At 37.9% G+C, this 19,229-nt stretch overlaps 1 protein-coding gene and 1 pseudogene across 1 annotated transcript in view; one reads left to right on the top strand and one right to left on the bottom strand.

Annotated features, from left to right (window-relative positions):
• The window catches only part of LOC103783227 (intraflagellar transport protein 80 homolog), a 63,267-nt pseudogene extending 44,344 nt beyond the window's left edge, over positions 1-18,923 (top strand).
• The window catches only part of UNC13C (unc-13 homolog C), a 645,800-nt gene that overhangs the window by 556,509 nt on the left and 70,062 nt on the right, over positions 1-19,229 (bottom strand). The gene's annotated exons all lie outside the window — the stretch shown is intronic.

Raw genomic sequence — 19,229 nt, 5'->3', positions numbered from 1 at the left:
AATGACATGTCTGAATATCCCCTAGCATCTTCAGAGAGATACAAATATTTCGTTCATTATGGACCTACAGCTTTGTACAATAGGTACTCATAAATATATATCTATCAAAACTGTAAACTGCAAAACTGCAGTTATGCTTCTATTTTGTCCATACAGTGCAACACTTACAGCTATTTCCTAAAACAATATTCAAATGCATTATCATAGAGACAAGCTTTACCTGTCACAGCATGACTTATTGACTGAAATAATGAATTCTCCTTCTCTGGGAGAAAGGACATTTTCTTAAATCAATTGAAACAAGTCAAATATTTAAACATTTTTATAACATAAGATGTTAATTAAATATGAAACTAGAAAATCCAAAATTAGGTGTGGAGTGTGTTGGCCTAAAAGTCAACCTAAAAGATACACTGTTCTCTCAGGAGATAAAATAAAGGATTAAAAGACATTTTAAATATGGCATGGATTTAAATATTTGATGATGTTTATGTGACGACAATACAGTTTTCCTTGAGGTAAGTGTAATTATTTGAGGCAACATCGCTTTCAGGAATCTTCAACCAAGATTAAAAAAACAGTCAGTCATGAAATCGAACCAAATAGGAGTATAGGGAAGAATTATTGCCTTAATAAGCTAAGAAACTCATTTACATTAAAAAATATCAGCATGAGCCAGGGCTATAAGCTAAAAGACTGTCAAAACAAGCCATGTCTTAGATGGAGTGAGTGTGGTAACATCCTGCATTAGTGTGGCAAAATCTATTCTTCCTAAATTAAAAAAAAAGAAAACAATTTTTCTGTTTTCCCCTTCAGCACTGATCCTTGGAATCTAGGCATTAAATTTAGATATTTCTGTGGGACCAGACTTTGCCTTCTGGAGTATCGTGCTGGATAAAACCAGATGGACATCTTAGCACTAACATCACAGCACTTTTTCCCTTTCCTCAATTTTCAGTGCCCAAATACCGTAGCCACTGGCCTCATCTCTGGTCTCCACTACTCAAAATACGGAAATAGCCTATCACTGCCTAGAAACTTCATTAACTGCCTAGAAATCATCTTCTGAAGGCATAACACGTGACCTCTGAGCCTCACAAATCTCACTTCAGTGGGTCTCCATTTCCTCAATGGAGGAGTGCTCTCTAGAGCCCTGCGGCCACCTTGCAGTGGGGTTGAGAGCTGAATGAAATCCTTGGCCTATAGCGCCTCTCTGTGTTTTCACATAAGTGCACAGATGATATTGAATTTGACCATGGATTTCCAAGTCTGAAAAAACAAAATGTTTGAAAACAGCGAAGACCCAAAATGGACTAACTCTAACAAACATAAGCTTCAACTTCCTAACAAGGGATTTCAAAGACCATTCTCAGGTTCACCAGAGAAATTACTCATCAGAGAAGGGAAAAAGAAATCAGCTTGTATTTCTTAGCTCTTATTATGTGCTAGGCTGCTGGCCATCATGCTAGAAGACAGGAAAAGCATTAGCTATCATCTTAATCAATCTATAACTCCTTACTTATTAATTCAGATGATCCATGCATATCTTTTATTGACACCACAAAAGTGAGATAAACTATTCCCAGAAGCTTCTCTGGAGATGACTCTGCTGACTGGGTTAAGAATGTTTTGAACTTTTTCTATTTGTTTAAAACTGCTGAAGTAATATCAAAGTCATAATTAGAGATAAAGTAATTTGGATCTTCAGAATTTTGCATAGGTGTTCATGCTAATAAATAGTAAAGTTGGGGGATATGGTTAAGTAATCATGGAAGAGAAAATAATTAAATTCAAACTGTGCTTGCTTTGTTTTCCATTAGCCAGTACACTGATTCCTTAATATTGCTCCCTTCATTGGAAGTCAGTAAGTCATTCAGCAACGAGGATAACAGAGAGTAGGTTGGTGTTCACCAACTCCGTTCCTCTTCCAAGATGCACAAAAAGAGTGTATTTCCCAGTCTCACTTGCAGTTAGATTGGGGCCATGGAACTAGCTCTTGCCAATGGAATGGACTGGCCCCCAAAAGTTCTTGTGAGGTACTGGTCTTTCTCCCACTAACTGGAAGTGAAGAATTCCAGGATGGCAAAGCCACCCTAAAGAAAGAGCCCAGCATCTTGCATTCTTACTTGGAAGACAGCCTCCTAATCTGCATTGAGCTGTGATGTAGGCAAAAAATAAATCCTTGTTATGATAAGCCACTGAGATTTGGGGGATGTTTCTTACAGGGGCTTACCAATACAAACCAGATATCAAAGAAAGGGCTCAGGCCCAATATTCTGTGTCACGTTAGCATGGTTCATTATCAAAAACTAACACGAGATATAAAAGGGTGCAGTGAGGAAATGGTGAATAGTGAGGGCTGGCAGCAGAGATCGTATAATGTAGAAAAAGCATATCGGAGAGTGGAATTGGGAACTTAGGGAAACTAAGGCTGTTGGCAACTCAAAGGAAACAATAGCAGAAGTCCTGTAGCTGGCTCCCTTGTTGGGGCTCAAAAGGCATGCCACCAACAGAGAGGTGGGCCCCTGAGGACTTTTCTGACTGTACCTGGTGCTTATCTCTCTGATCCAAGCTAGAAAGTGAGCTCCTGCGTAGTCAGATCATTTGAAATGCCTACTGCCGTCCAGACCTCTGAGAAAGACAGTCTGGTTTGCATATCTAATTTGGAGATCTAGATATTGGCTCAGAATTCCAAGGATACCATTGGGGTGAATGAATCTTAAACATAGGAAGTTTTCTATAACAAAAGTAATATTCATCAGCTAGAAATCCTTGCAGAGTGAATTTATTTACATATTTTACTTCTCAAATACTCTCATCTTTCTCTGATTTTGAGAACTTCATATAAGACTTTCTTCCATGAAAGCTTTCTTACATGATGATGGTCAGTAAAAGCAAATTAAAACCTCTAATATTTTGGGAAGTACATGGAAAGTGATGGGAACTCTTCAATTAAAGCCTGTTTCCTGAAAGTGAATTAAACAGTACCTGTAGTTATTCCTATTTAACTGCTCTTAACAAGATTATAGGTAGTGGTTCCTGCTGATAGATTGAGTGCAAAGGAACGAGAAGCACCGGAAACTGGGGAGGGAAGTGACTGATGTGAGTAAATATATATTTGGAATATGTCCATTTAATTATTCTGAATGAGCTTCTGGTTCATGTTAGCAGCATCTCTTGGGAAATCAGCTACACTGCATTTGTTTCACTGCTTCCACGTGCATATTGAATGAAACTGTGCAGACTCAATACAAATTTATTCTCTGCTGATCCTAAGGAGCACAGTGGAAATCTGAGGCATCAACTTGCCAGCCCCCACTGTGTGAGGAAAGACCTTAAGTGAGCTAGAGACAGGTCCTCAAACTTCGAGGTTGCAATTATTTTTGTAATCTTTTTAGCAACAAATCAACCATGTTTATGCAGAGCCAGTAGGTCTATTTACAGGCAGAATAACAAATGAAATTATGGCAAGATCATGGAGCCATAGATCTCTCTGTTGCCACTAGGTAGCCATATGACCTTAAGTTAGTGACTCTGAAAAATTTTCTGCACTTGACCTTTATAGGTTAAGTATCTTTCGTGAGAGTAATTTAACCAAAAGCTAGACACAAAATGTGACAGACCTGACAAATCTGAAAAAAAAAAAAGAAAAAGAAAAATTGAGGTAGGAGGATGGTGAGAAGCTAGACACAAAGAGGGATAAGAAAGCTCTTTAAATCCATCTCCTGTTTTCACCTGGTTGTGGGCCAAATCTTAGAAATTCTTGGGTGTCAAAAAACGGTATCTGTTTTATCCATGAAACTCCTATTGTCCTTTGTGCCTCCAAAAACCCTGTATTTCCGCACAGATTTGTCTAATGGCCCTTTCCCCTCCTTCTCAATGACAGACTCTCTAAGGCAGCTGTGTCTCCCACCTTGAAGCTTTTGTGCTATATCCCATTAGCATTTTCCTGCACCAAAAAGATTTGTGGAACTCAATGGAAGCATAGCATTGCTTTCACACTTAGCACAAAGACTAGTCATTTTTTAAAAGGTCAAGTGATTCTTGTAGCATTTACTGGTCCCTAGAATTCATTCAAGACAGAATCTTCTTTGCAGTTTATTTTCCATGCTATTGCTGGAAAAATACTAGTTTGCTTCCATAAACTCCAATGTTCTGAATCTAGGAGAATAAAAATGAGTGAGGGAGAAGTAAGTGAGGATGTTAAAAAAAAAAATCAAATAACCACTATCCTTTACCGAGAGCTGATGACTCCTAGGAGGGATCTGAAATGAAGGAAACAGTTGGTATTGGCTTTGGCATATACCTTCAGTACTTCTCTTCTCCCACTTGGTGCCCTGTCCAAGCTCTCCAAGGACTCTAACATCCTAAATTCTTGCCTATCGCCCCCTTCCCCACCACACACCTCTTACTCAGCTTCGTGTGTGTCTTGCTTTGGAATTACCCTTCCCTAAAATCAAACTCTCATTTACTTAAAGCATATCAGCCAGGTTAGAATGAAAGCTAATTCACATTAAGTTTATGACTAATCATCTTCCCACATACTCTTTAACATATTCTGGAATGTTTTCTTATTAGCTCTAATTGGTGAAATTTCAGTCAGTGTGGAGGAGATATTTTGAAACAGGAAGGCATCCTCTCTCCTCCTGGAAGGAAAAAAACCAAATACCACAGGTTTTCTCTTCATCTATCCTCACTACAATTCTCCAGGCCTATCCCTAATGGGAACTAATGAGCCTTTCTTTCCCCTCTCACCAACTTCCTGAATCAAGACCAATGAGCATTCCTAATTACAATTTTGTCTCTCAATGAAAGGGGATGGGGTAGAATAACTGGGATATCTAGACTTACACCAAGCTACAGTGAGATTTTCATGTCTCAGTTCCCAGTATTTGCAGTGGTCAATTATTACATGAGTAGGTCCCAAAATTTATGGAGGATCAGGATCACCTGAAGGGCTTATTGAATGCCAGATTCCTGGGTTCTACCAGTAGAGTTTCTAACAGCAGTAGGCTTGGGTGAGGTTAAAATTTTGCATGACTATCAAGCTCCCTTGTTGATACTCATACTGCTGGTCTAAGGACAACACACTAAGGACCACTGCTTTAGACTAAACTGTACTTCCACATGGACGGTAAAAGGCATTCCTGAAGTAGAAGTTATATACTCAACAACATAATGATGTAAAAAAGCACCACATGTTTAGGACCAGTGTCATTTTGCTTCCTGGAAAGTTGAGTTTTGTGAAAAGAAGAAGAAAAATGGAATTGAGAGAGTTTAGGGCTAGGATGGAAGAATCATGTCAGTTTAGAATGTGGTGCTGGGATCATCCTCTATAGGAAACTATGACCTCTGCCATGTTAGGAGAATCACACAGAGGATGGAGATTTTTTTTTTTTTTTTTTTTTTGAGACTGAGTTTCGCTCTTGTTATCCAGGCTGGAGTGCAGTGCAATGGGCGATCTCGGCTCACTGCAACCTCCACCTCCCAAGTTCAAGTGATTCTCCTGCCTTAGCCTCCCGAGTAGCTGGGATTACAGGTGCCCACCACCACGCCTGGCTAATTTTGTATTTTTAGTAAAGGTGGGGTTTCACCATGCTGGCCAGGCTGGTTTCGAACTCCTGACCTCAGGTGATCCACCTGCCTAGGCCTCCCAAACTGCTGGGATTACAGGTGTGAGCCACCACGCCCAGCTGAGGATGGAGATTCTTCAGAGATATATGAAGTCATCTTGAGTCACTCCCCATCTTGGCATGAATGAATAATTTAAGTTCTTGGTATATGATTGATACAGGCTGCCCAAATTCTGAGGGGCATTTTTTAAATTTACAAACATCCATGACCCTGATTTAACTGACATACCCATGCTAAGAATGAAGGGGAAAGAAAGTCTCTTTCTGGTTTTCAATCTTCTCCCTTTTCCTTCTTTTCTCCTTAATTCTTTCTGCCTCCAAGGCATTCTAGAGCCATTATCAGGCTGCATACAGTGAGCAAGCTCACTGCTTACGAAAAGGTTTTATAGAATGAGAGCCCTCCTTCTACTTTCTCTTGCACCATGTTGAGAAACTCACCCTCTTTTCTCCACTGTCTTGTTTCCTTTGCTCTCTCTTACTTAAGCATGCCTAAAAGGGCTTGCTGTACCATTATGCTGACAAGGGAGGTAAGATTCCAAGGTTTGGATTTGGACATAGGGTCTGTATACTTCCTCAGAGGCCTTTAAGTTGGTCTTTGTGCTCCAACCCAACTTCAACAGAGAGTGATCCAATTAGCAAAAAAATATCTCTGGTCCAGGGAAAAAAGGAGGCAAGCTTCCAAGAGCAAAGAGGTGTTTCTTTTGTTTGTACAACTAAAATTTACTAAATAGAGTACCATTTTTCTTCCAGTCACCTAAATTCTGAGGGAGCATAGACATTATTCAATGTCTTAGGTGAGGTCCACCAAGAATCAGACACTGGACTAGACTTTCTAGTCCTTTCTAGTACCTTTCTAGTACTCTAGTCCTTTCTAGTACCAATCCTTTCTAGTTGTTACATAAAGATTGCTCCTAAATGTTAATTTCTTTTTTTGTCTTTTCTTTTTTATTTTTTAAATTTAGATTTCTTTTTTTATTATTATTATTATACTTTAAGTTTTAGGGTACATGTACACAACGTGCAGGTTTGCTACATATGTATACATGTGCTATGTTGATGTGCTGCACCCATTAACTCGTCATTTAGCATTAGGTATATCTCCTAATGCTATCCCTCCCCTCTTCCCCCACCCCACAACAGTCCCTGGTGTGTGATGTTCCCCTTCCTGTGTCCATGTGTTCTCTTTGATCAATTCCCACCTATGAGTGAGAACTGTGGTGTTTGGTTTTTTGTCCTTGCAATAGTTTGCTGAGAATGATGGTTTCCAGCTTCATCCATGTCCCTACAAAGGACGTGAACTCATCATTTTTTATGGCTGCATAGTATTCCATGGTGTATATGTGCCACATTTTCTTAATCCAGTCTATCATTGTTGGACATTTGGGTTGGTTCCAACTCTTTGCTATTGTGAATAGTGCCGTAATAAACATACGTGTGCATCTGTCTTTGTAGCAGCATGATTCATAATCCTTTGGGTATATACCCAGTAATGGGATGGCTGGGTCAAATGGTGTTTCTAGTTCTAGATCCCTGAGGAATCGCCACACTGACTTCCACAATGGTTGACCTAGTTTACAGTCCCACCAACAGTGCAAAAGTGTTCCTATTTCTCCACATCCTCTCCAGCACCTGTTGTTTCCTGACTTTTTAATGATCGCCATTCTAAGTGGGGTGAGATGGTATCTCATTGTGGTTTTGATTTGCATTTCTCTGATGGCCAGTGATGATGAGCATTTTTTCATGTGTTTTTGGCTGCATAAATATCTTCTTTTGAGAAGTGTCTGTTCATATCCTTTGCCCACTTTTTCATGGGGTTGTTTGCTTTTTTCTTGTAAATTTGTTTGAGTTCATTGTAGATTCTGGATATTAGCCCTTTGTCAGATGAGTAGGTTGCAAAAATTTTCTCCCATGTTGTAGGTTGCCTGTTCACTCTGATGGTAGTTTCTTTTGCTGTGCAGAAGCTCTTTAGTTTAATTAGATCCCATTTCTCAATTTTGGCTTTTGTTGCCATCACTTTTGGTGTTTTAGACATGAAGTCCTTGCCCATGCCTATGTCCTGAATGGTAATGCCTAGGTTTTCTTCTAGGGTTTATATGGCTTTAGGTCTAACATGTAAGTCTTTAATCCATCTCGAATTAATTTTTGTATAAGGTGTAAGGAAGGGATCCAGTTTCAGCTTTCTACGTATGGCTAGCCAGTTTTCCCAGCACCATTTATTAAATAGGGAATCCTTTCCCCGTTGCTTGTTTTTGTCAGGTTTGTCAAAGATCAGATAGTTTTAGATATGAGGCATTATTTCTGAGGGCTCTGTTCTGTTCCATTGGTCTATATCTCTATTTTGGTACCAGTACCATGCTGTTTTGATTACTGTAGCCTTGCAGTATAGTTTGAAGTCAGGTAGCGTGATGCCTCCAGCTTTGTTCTTTTGGCTTAGGATTGACTTGGCAATGTGGGCTCTTTTTTGGTTCCATATGAACTTTAAAGTACTTTTTTCCAATTCTGTGAAGAAAGTCATTGGTAGCTTTATGGGGATGGCATTGAATCTGTAAATTACCTTGGACAGTATGGCCATTTTCCCGATATTGATTCTTCCTACCCATGAGCATGGAACGTTCTTCCATTTGTTTGTATCCTCTTTTATTTCATTGAGCAGTGGTTTGTAGTTCTCCTTGAAGTGGTCCTTCTCATCTCTTGCAAGTTGGATTCCTAGGTATTTTATTCTCTTTGAAGCAATTGTGAATGGGAGTTCACTCATGATTTGGCTCTCTGTTTGTCTGTTATTGGTGTATAAGAATGGTTGTGATTTTTGCACATTGATTTTGTATCCTGAGACTTTGCTGAAGTTGCTTATCAGCTTAAGGGGATTTTGGGCTGAGACAATGGGGTTTTCTAGATATACAATCATGTCATCTGCAAACAGGGACAATTTGACTTCTTCTTTTCCCAATTGAACACCCTTTATTTCTTTCTCCTGCCTGATTGCCCTGGCCAGAACTTCCAACACTATGTTGAATAGGAGGGGTGAGAGAAAACTGTCTTGTGCCAGTTTTCAAAGGGAATGCTTCCAGTTTTTGCCCATTCAGTATGATATTGGCTGTGGGTTTGTCATAGATAGCTCTTATTATTTTGAGAGACGTCCCATCAATACCTAATTTATTGAGAGTTTTTAGCATGAAGCGTTGTTGAATTTTGTCAAAGGCCTTTTCTGCATCTATCGAGATAATCATGTGGTTTTTGTCTTTGGCTCTGTTTATATGCTGGATTACATTTATTGATTTGCATATGTTGAACCAGCCTTGCATCCCAGGGATGAAGCCCACATGATCATGGTAGATAAGCTTTTTGATGTGCTGCTGGATTCTGTTTGCCAGTATTTTATTGAGGATTTTTGCATCAAAGTTCGTCAAGGATATTTGTCTAAAATTCTCTTTTTTTGTTGTGTCTCTGCCCGGCTTTGGTATCAGGATGATGCTGGCCTCATAAAATGAGTTAGGGAGGATTCCCTCTTTTTCTATTGATTGGAATAGTTTCAGAAGGAATGGTACCAGCTCCTCCTTGTACCTCTGGTAGAATTCGGCTGTGAATCCATCTGGTCCTGGACTTTTTTTGGTTGGTAAGCTATTAATTATTGCCTCAATTTCAGAGCCTCTTATTGGTCTATTCAGAAATTCAACTTCTTCCTGGTTTAGTCTTGGGAGGGTGTATGTGTTGAGGAATTTATCCATTTCTTCTAGCTTTTCTAGTTTATTTGCATAGAGGTGTTTATAGTATTCTCTGATGGTAGTTTGTATTTCTGTGGTATCTGTGGTGATATCCCTTTTGTCATTTTTTATTGTGTCTCTTTGATTCTTCTCTCTTTTCTTCTTTATTAGTCTTGCTAGCGGTCTATCAATTTTGTTGATCTTTTCAAAAAACCAGCTCCTGGATTCATTGATTTTTTGAAGGGTTTTTTGTGTCTCTATTTCCTTCAGTTCTGCTCTGATCTTAGTTATTTCTTGCCTTCTGGTAGCTTTTGAATGTGTTTGCTCTTGGTTCTCTAGTTCTTTTAATTGTGATATTAGGGTATCAATTTTAGATCTTTCCTGCTTTCTCTTGTGGGCATTTAATGCTATAAATTTCCCTCTACACACTGCTCTGAATGTGTCCCAGAGATTCTGGTATGTTGTGTCTTTGTTCTTGTTGGTTTCAAAGAACATCTTTATTTCTGCCTTCATTTCATTATGTACCATTCAGGAGCAGGTTGTTCAGTTTCCATGTAGTTGAGCGGTTTTCAGTGAGTTTCTTAATCCTGAGCTCTAGTTTGATTGCACTGTGGTCTGAGAGACAGTTTGTTATAATTTCTATTCTTTTACATTTGCTGAGGAGTGCTTTACTTCCAACTATGTGGTCAATTTTGGAATAGGTGTGGTGTGGTACTGAAAAGAATATATATTCTGTTGATTTGGGGTGGAGAGCTCTGTAGATGTCTATTAGGTTCACTTGGTGCAGAGCTGAGTTCAATTCCTGGATATCCTTGTTAACTTTCTGTCTTGTTGATCTGTCTAATGTTGACAGTGGGGTGTTAAAGTCTCCCATTATTGTTGTGTGGGAGTCTAAGTCTCTTTGTAGGTCACTAAGGACTTGCTTTATGAATCTGGGTGCTCCTGTATTGGGTGCATATATATTTAGGATAGTTAGCTCTTCTTGTTGAATTGATCCCTTTACCATTATGTAATGGCCTTCTTTGTCTCTTTTGATCTTTGTTGGTTTAAAGTCTGTTTTATCAGAGACTAGGATTGCAATCCCTGCCTTTGTTTGTTTTCCATTTGCCTGGTAGATCTTCCTCCAGCCCTTGATTTTGAGCCTATGTGTGTCTCTGCACGTGAGATGGGTTTCCTGAATACAGCACATTGATGGGTCTTGACTCTTTAATCAATTTGCCAGTCTGTGCCTTTTAATTGGAGCATTTAGCCCATTTACATTTAAGATTAGTTTTGTTATGTGTGAATTTGATCCTGTCATTATGATGTTAGCTGGTGATTTTGCTCATTAGTTGATGCAGTTTCTTCCTAGCCTTGACGGTCTTTACAATTTGGCATGTTTTTGCAGTGGCTGGTACTGGTTGTTCCTTTCCATATTTAGTGCTTCCTTCAGGAGCTCTTTTAGGGCAGGCCTGGTGGTGACAAAATCTCTCAGCATTTGCTTGTCTGTAAAGTATTTTATTTCTCCTTCACTTATGAAGCTTAGTTTGGCTGGATATGAAATTCTGGGTTGAAAATTCTTTTCTTTAAGCATGTTTAATATTGGCCCCCACTCTCTTCTGGCTTGTAGAGTTTCTGCCGAGAGATCAGCTGTTAGTCTGATGGGCTTCCCTTTACGGGTAACCCGACCTTTCTCTCTGGCTGCCCTTCACATTTTTTCCTTCATTTCAACTTTGGTGAATCTGACAATTATGTGTCTTGGAGTTGCTCTTGTCAAGGAGTATCTTTGTGGTGTTCTCTTTATTTCCTGAATTTGAATGTTGGCCTGCCTTGCTAGATTGGGGAAGTTCTCCTGGATAATATCCTGCAGAGTGTTTTCCAACTTGGTTCCATTCTCCCCGTCACTTTCAGGTACACCAATTAGATGTAGATTTGGTCTTTTCACATAGTCCCATATTTCTTAGAGGTTTTGTGCATTTCTTTTTATTCTTTTTTCTCTAAACTTCTCTTCTTGCTTCATTTCATTCATTTCGTCTTCCATCGCTGATACCCTTTCTTCCAGTTGATCGCATCGGTTACTGAGGCTTGTGCATTCGTCACATAGTTCTTGTGCCGTGGTTTTCTGCTCCATCAGGTCCTTTAAGGACTTCTCTGCATTGGTTATTCTAGTTATCCATTCGTCTAATTTTTTTCAAAGTTTTTAACTTCTTTGCCATTGGTTCAAACTTCCTCCTTTAGCTCGGAGTAGTTTGAGCTTCTGAAGCCTTCCTCTCTCAACTAGTCAAAGTCATTCTCCGTCCAGCTTTGTTCCGTTGCTGGTGAGGAGCTGCATTCCTCAGCTGGATGTTAATTTCTTGACATTTTTTTACTTGTACTCAATTGGGACTTACATGCTCTTGTAATCAGAGAAATCATACAGAGAAGCACAGAAGCTAATGGAAGTTATCCAGTAGATGTGAAGAGAGTACCCACAACTCTCTTGCAGTCATTTTGAGTATTTTTCTTCTTTCATCATCAGGTGTCCTGAAATTTCCAGCTGTCAATAATAAATGTACCCATTGGAAGCAAAACATATATTTTAGTTTCATGACCTTTCATGAAACTAAGCTCCAATGAGCTTACAGTCTAAGAGGCAGAGATTGACAAGAGCACTAGAGTGGGATGGATACTGATACAGAATCATCTATGTGGTACATGGAGATGCAGAGAAAGAACAGTCAAATGATAGGTAGGCATAAATTAGTGCAACCATTATGGAGAACAGTTTGGAGGTTCCTCAAAGCTAAAAATAGAGCTATGATATACTCCAGCAATCCCACTGCTAGGTATATGCCCAAACTATTAGTGTTACCTTAATTCCATCCCATCCTGTTATGAGAATGACTCTATCAGTGTCTTTCTAGAAAACAAATGTAGGGATAAATTTATTCCAAAAAAATAAAACACCATCTATGCAAAGATGTCTTTGAAATCTTGATAATTAATTCTATGAAACAACTCAGAGAAGTAATGCTTAACACTTTCCAAATGCATACTGATGGTAAGAAAAAGCATCAAATACTCACATTTGCATTTTGTCTAGACATGGCTACAAACTAAAATCCCTCAGTTGATCAGCTGGAGGAGCCAAATAAATCTCTGTTATCAGTACAACAATAGCACTTGCTTGTTTTGTAGCAGCGCATATAAAAAGAATATTTAAATTAAAAAATAGAATCTCAAGAAATATATTTTTTCAAGGTAAGCACTCACCATAGTATACTTGAATTATTAGTCTGATATAACTTTACTAGAGAAATGACAGAAAAGAAGACGAGACTAATGATATGATATGATAATTGAGTTGGCAAGGACAAATTCCTAAGTAGCTAATTTAGTGTTCAGGGAAACCCCAAAATGCATAAGCATGATTTTTCCATACTAAAAATGAGTTATTGTAACTGATTTAGGCATGAGAGGTATTTTAGTATAATAAATCAATTATTTGGCATTGCATGTTAATAAGTCTTATCTAATCAATTTGCCATTGTAGTCACAGAGAAAATCTTGTAATGTAACAAGCAGCATGATCAAGCTTGACCCCTATAATAATGCCTATTTATCTGCAGGCTATAATTGTAAAAGAAGAATAAATAAGGCAATTTTGTCATCCTGATCAAACAGTGTAGGCCACAGTTGATTCAGATGTTACAACAATGCAGATGATAAAACTCACTGGGCAGCAGACTTCATGAGCACTAAGCAAAAATTAAAATTGACTGCATCAAAGTCGACTCCATTTTTGCCTAGCCTTCATTAAGGGTCAGCAAGAGAAAACAAATGAAAAAAATAAAAACAAAAAATAAATGTGTTGGTGAAAATGTCATTTGGGCTCTCATTTACCTGGCAGGGTATAGACAGAAAATACAGGTTTAATGTAAATAATTGATACTGTGATATGCCTTTATAGTTGAAAATAGTCATCATGGTACATTATAAAACCAGTAGAGAAAGTGGGAAGTTCTTAAGGAGTGAAGAAAATCTTTCAAATCTGGGTCACATTCCCATATTTAAATTATAAACAGCAAGTAGATGCTGAACATCCAGCTTAATGATCCTATCTTCTTGATTCTGCAATGGTATATCAGCGTGTTCTTACAGTATAAAATTCTAGATTCATAACATTTAATTCTATTCACAAAATTCTGTTAGCAGGAAATCATCCTGTGACAATTTAACAGAGGGCAGCCTTAAGATAGGTATTATGATAGCAGGATGCATAGACAAATCAGTCACAGTCAATACCTCCAATGAGCTTACAGTCTAAGAGGGAGAGATTGACAAGAGCACTAGAGTGGGATGGATACTAATACAGAATCATCTATGTGGTACATGGAGATGCAGAGAAAGAACAGTCAAATGATAGGTAGGCATAAATTATGGAGAACAGTTTGGAAGTTCCTCAAAGCTAAAAATAGAGCTATGATATACTCCAGCAATCCCACTGCTAGGTATATGCCCAAAGAAAGGAAACCAGTATACTTAAGAGATATCTGCACTCCCATGTTTATTGCAGCACTATTCACAATAGCCAAGATTTGGAAGCAACCTAAGTGTCTATCATCAGACGAATGGATGAAGAAAAGTGGGAGCCCTATTCAGCCATAAAAAAGAATGAGATCCTGTCATTTGCAACAACATGAATAGAACTGAAAGCCACTATGTTAAGTGAAATAAGCCAGGCACAGAATAACAAACTTCACATATTCTCACTTATTTGTGGGAGCTAAAAATTCAAACAATTGAACTCATGGAGATAGAGAGTAGACGGTGGTTACCAGAAGCTAGGAAGGGTAGTTGGGGGTAGGAAAGGGGATGTGGGGATGGTTAATGGGTCCAGAAATAAACTTAGAATAAATAAGATATAGTATTTGATAGCACAACAAAGGGACTACAGTCAACACTAACTTATTGTACATTTAAAAATAAGTAAAAGAGTATAATTGCATTGTTTGTAACACAAAGAAAGGATAAATTATTGAGGTGATGGACACCCCATTCACCCTGATGCAATTATTACACATCGTATGTCTGTATCAAAATATGTTGTGTACCCCATAAATATATGCATCTAATATACAGCCAATAAAAACCATAAATTAAAAAATATATAGGTAGGCAGGGAAGCATGTCACAGAAAGCTTTATAAATAATGCGACACTCAGGTTATTTGTTAACTGTGGAATTTACATTCGTATTTTTGCAAAATCAGTTTCAAAGTTCTAGAACACATTCTGAGTTAAGAATAAGAAAATTTAGGCTGCGCATGGTGGCTTACGCCTGTAATCCCAACACTTTCGGAGGCTGAGGTGGGTGTATCACTTGAGGTCAGGAGTTCGAGACCAGCCTGAACAACATGGTGAAACCAGATCTCTACTAAAAATAAAAAATAAAAAATAAAAAATAAATTGGCCAGGTGTGGTGGCGCACACCTGTAGTGGTGCACACCTGTAGTCCCTTCTATCAGGAAGCTGAGCCAGGAGAATTATTTGAACATGGATGGCAGAAGTTGCAGTGGGTCGAGATCACACCACTGCCACTGTACTCCAGCCTGGCCAACAGAGTCAGACTCCATCTTAAAAGATAATAACAATAATAAGAAAATTTAAGAGTCAACTGGATTTCTAAATTTATTAAGTTGGTGCAAAGTAATTGTGGATTTTTGCCATTACAACCAACCTAATATTTTTCTATATCCTTTTAGCTGGATAGTAACCACATCACTGAGTACTATTTCTGTCACTGGATACTTATAAAATCAAATTAACAACTATATTGAAGACATTGTTCTAGGTGACAAGTGAAAGCAAACTAACTAACTAAATAAATACATAAATGATTAAAGCACAACCTTTACAACCCAGGAAGGAAACAACTTGTAAAACAAATTTAAGCACATAAAGAGTTAAATATTAAAAACTTAAGATAGGTTTTAACAACTGGAACGCCATCCTTTCTTCTTGGATAAAACACTTCAACACCATAAACATGTCATTTATCATTCAATCCATGTGTTTATTATAACCTCTGTAAAATACCAACAAAAATTTTCAAAGTCAGCAAGTGAGATTTAAAGTCTGTATAACAGAAACATACGGAATGAAGTTAGAAAATGAAAAATCACATCCATCATAGAACCACAGCTATCTGATCAGCAGCTAGTGTTACCAGATACTGAAATATGTACTAAAGTCTCTATATTTGAAAGACTGTGATATAGTACATTGAATAGAGAGACTAAGCAGTGGGGAAAAAATTAGGAAGTCCAGGAAAAAAAACCCAAATACAAATAGAAGTTTGTATATTATATAAATGTCAACTCAATCCACCAGATAAAAAAATACACTTTTTAAATAATGAGTGTCAAGACACTCTATAATCATTTGGAAAATGATTAAATTGCATCCATTCCTTATACCATATGTCAGAATAAACTCCAAATGCATCAAGAATACAAATGAAATACATGAAGTTATAAAAATATTAGAAAAAAAGATGGAGCCATTCCTTTATAACCTGAGTGTGGGGAAAACCTTTCTATGTCTAAAATACAGATGCAATAAAAGATTGATAAATGTGGCTCTATAAAAATGAATTTTTTATAAGGCAAAAAAGAAAATCACAATAAAAGAGTATAAAAATCTGGGAGAAAATGTTTGCAACATACATCATAGTTAAAAGACTAATAGTCAAGAAGTCACTATGGTGACCAGGAGGTCGAGAGGCTTCTTGGCAACTGGTACCAGCTATATGAAAGCAATTGCCACTGCTTTCCTGGAACTTGAGTAAATACAATCAAGTGGCATTTTAAATTTTTGCTGGAAGTGGAGTCATGAGACTGAAGATATCTCTTTTAAGAGAACCAAAGCATCAAGAATTAGTAAGCTGTGTAGCCTGGACTACTGCTGAAGGCCTGTATTCATATAGTGATGATCACCAGATAGTGAAGAGGAACTTGTTCACTAGTGGAACAACTCAAATAGTAATGCTTCCTGATGATATTTACCCTATAGATCTTCACTGGTTTCCAAAGAGTTTGAGTATATGAGACAAACTCAAGCAGAAAGCTTTGTCCTCATAAGTTCTGATGATAAATTTAATTTGATTTCCAAGTTAGAAAGAGTGGAAAAAAGTGTAGCAGCTCACTCTGGAGAATACTTGCAGGAAGACAGAATGATGAAGCAACAGCATTAGTTACAATTGGAGAAGGTGGACAAATAAAAATTTGGTCGAAGACTTGGATGCTTAGATCAACTTTAGCTTAGCAAGCCCAGGTCAGCTCCTGACTACTCCCAGAGAATATTCCCAGAAAATATACTTATCAAGTACAGGAAAAGGAGGAGTGCCTTCTGAGGAATGGTATTCAGTAGTGTGGGGTCCTGATTCAGAAAAGGTTCTTTATACAGCAGGCAAGCAGCTAATCATTAAACCTCTTCAGTGGCCGACACAGTGGCTCACGCCTGTAATACCAGAACTTTGGGAGGCTGAGGTGGGTGGATCACCTGAGGTCAGGAGTTCAAAACTAGCCTGGCCAACATGGTGAAACCCATCTCTACTAAAAATACAAAAAAAAAATAGCCGGGCGTGGTGGTGGGCGCCCATAATCCCAGCTACTTGGGAGGCTGAGGCAGGAGAATTGCTTGAACCTGGGAGGCGGAGGTTGCAGTGAGCCGAGATCATGCCACTGCACCCTTGCCTGGGAGACAGAGTAAGACTCTGTCTCACAAAAAGAAACCTCTTCGATCAAATGCTAAAGTTTTACAGAAGGCTTATGATGGCATCATTTTAAAAATAGATTGGAACTCAGTCAATAATCTTATCTGCTGGTGAAGACTGTAAATATAAGGTATGGGATAGTTACAGCCACCCACTGTACAATTCACAACCTCATGAGCATCCTATTACTTTAGTTGCCTGGGCTCCAGATGGAGAATTGTTTGCTATTGGATCATTTCATACTTTACACTTATGTAATAAAACTGGGTGATCACATGCTTTAGAAAAACACTGGTAGCATATTTAATATTGCGTGGTCAACTGATGGCACTCAGACTGCTGGAGTGTGTGGAATTGGGCATATTGTTTTTGCACCTGTGGTGGAAAAACACTGGGAGTGGAAAAACTTTCAAGTAATATTAACTAAAAGAAGGACCATACAGGTTCGTAACATTCTTAATGATGCAGTGAACTTATTGGAATTCCATCATGGCCACTAAAGTATCTTTGAACTCTGCACACTTAGTTGTTTCAATGTCTCTTCAATGTTATGTGGTCTCCACAAAGAACTGGAATACACCAATTATATTTGATCTCAAAGAAGGAACGGTTAGTTTTATCCTGCAGGCAGAAAGACATTTTCTTCTTGTAGATGTTAGTAGTATCGATTTATATTCATATGAAGGGCCCTTTATTTCATCTCCAAAATTTCCTGCAGTGAGAACAGATATTCTGAATGCACAGACTGTGTCTCTGAGTAATGATACCATAGCAATGAGACAAAGCTGATGAAAAAATAATCTTTTTCTTCAAGGTATCAACTGGAAAACTATTAGATGATGGAAAGCTTCTTCCTCGTAAGGATGCAATCTTGAAAATTGCTCTGGATCAAAAAGGACTTACCAATGACAGAAAAGTCACTTTCATTGATAAAAATAGAGATATCTATATCACTTCTGTGAAACAATTTGGGAAGGAAGAAAAAATTCTCAGACTTGGAACAATGGTGCATACTTTGGCATGGAGTGATACATGCAATGTCCTTTGCAGGCTTCAGGATACTCAATTTACAGTGTGGTATTATTCCAATATGGTTTATGTGGACAGTGACACTTTGCCTAAAACATTACATGAAAGGGATACAAATAAATTCAGTAAAAATTCCCAAATTGTGAGTTTTCTTGGAAATCAGGTAACTATAACAAGAGTTAACGGCCCTCTGGTTCACATCAGTGTATCACCATATCCTGTTATTCTCCCTGAATATGTAGGCAGTTCAAAATGGGAAGATGATGTAAGACTTTGCTGCTTTGTTAAGGAGCAAACCATGTGAGCTTGTCTACCAGCTACGGCAGTTGCTAATCAAAATATTACTATTACAGAAATAGGCTATGCAGCAATTGGTGAAATTGATAAGTTTCAGTACATCAATTCTATAAAAAGTCTTTCATTTAAAGAGTCAAAAAATGGTCCACATACTAAAGTTTAGTGGAAACATACAGGAGGCTGAAATAGCACTTCTTCAGGCTGGCCTCATTGTCAAGCAATCCAGATCAATATTAATCTCTACAACTGAAAAGGGCACTGGAATTGGCTGCAAAATACAAAACACATGTTGATACGGTTGTTGCTTAGTGTCAAAAGAAAAGTTTTTGGAGACATTTGGTAAAGAGGAAACATAAACAATACTTGCAGCATGCAGAAGGTCTCCAAATAGATTGAGAGAAAAATCAAAGCCAAAATTGGGATTGAAATTACAAAAGAAGGAGAACAATCATCAAGCAGCCAATCCAGTAAGAGTATGAGTCTAAAGCCCTACATGCCATGCTTATATTTAAGAAGTTTTGTATTTTGAAAGGAATTCTGATTAATTAAGGATAAGCATGTTTTGGCTGATAAAAAAAGGATAATCTTTAAATAAGTATAAGTACTTGCTGTGTATTTAATGTAAAAGTACATTCAGAAAGACGAAACACAAAGTAATTTATGTACTTCTTGGTTTTATATTTTTCTAAACTAATAAGTAGCAAAATATTATGGTATACTTATGATATGCCTGTGTAGTGTTAATTATATTTCAGTTTTTTGCCCATTATTTCATCCCTGAATCTTCAGCCTGAACAAATATGAATGTTGATTATAAAACATTGAACTATTTAAA

This window comes from Pan paniscus, chromosome 16 (genome assembly GCF_029289425.2).
Source record: "Pan paniscus chromosome 16, NHGRI_mPanPan1-v2.0_pri, whole genome shotgun sequence".
In the NCBI taxonomy this organism is placed as follows: domain Eukaryota; kingdom Metazoa; phylum Chordata; class Mammalia; order Primates; family Hominidae; genus Pan; species Pan paniscus.
This window is presented reverse-complemented; position numbering and strand designations above follow the sequence as displayed.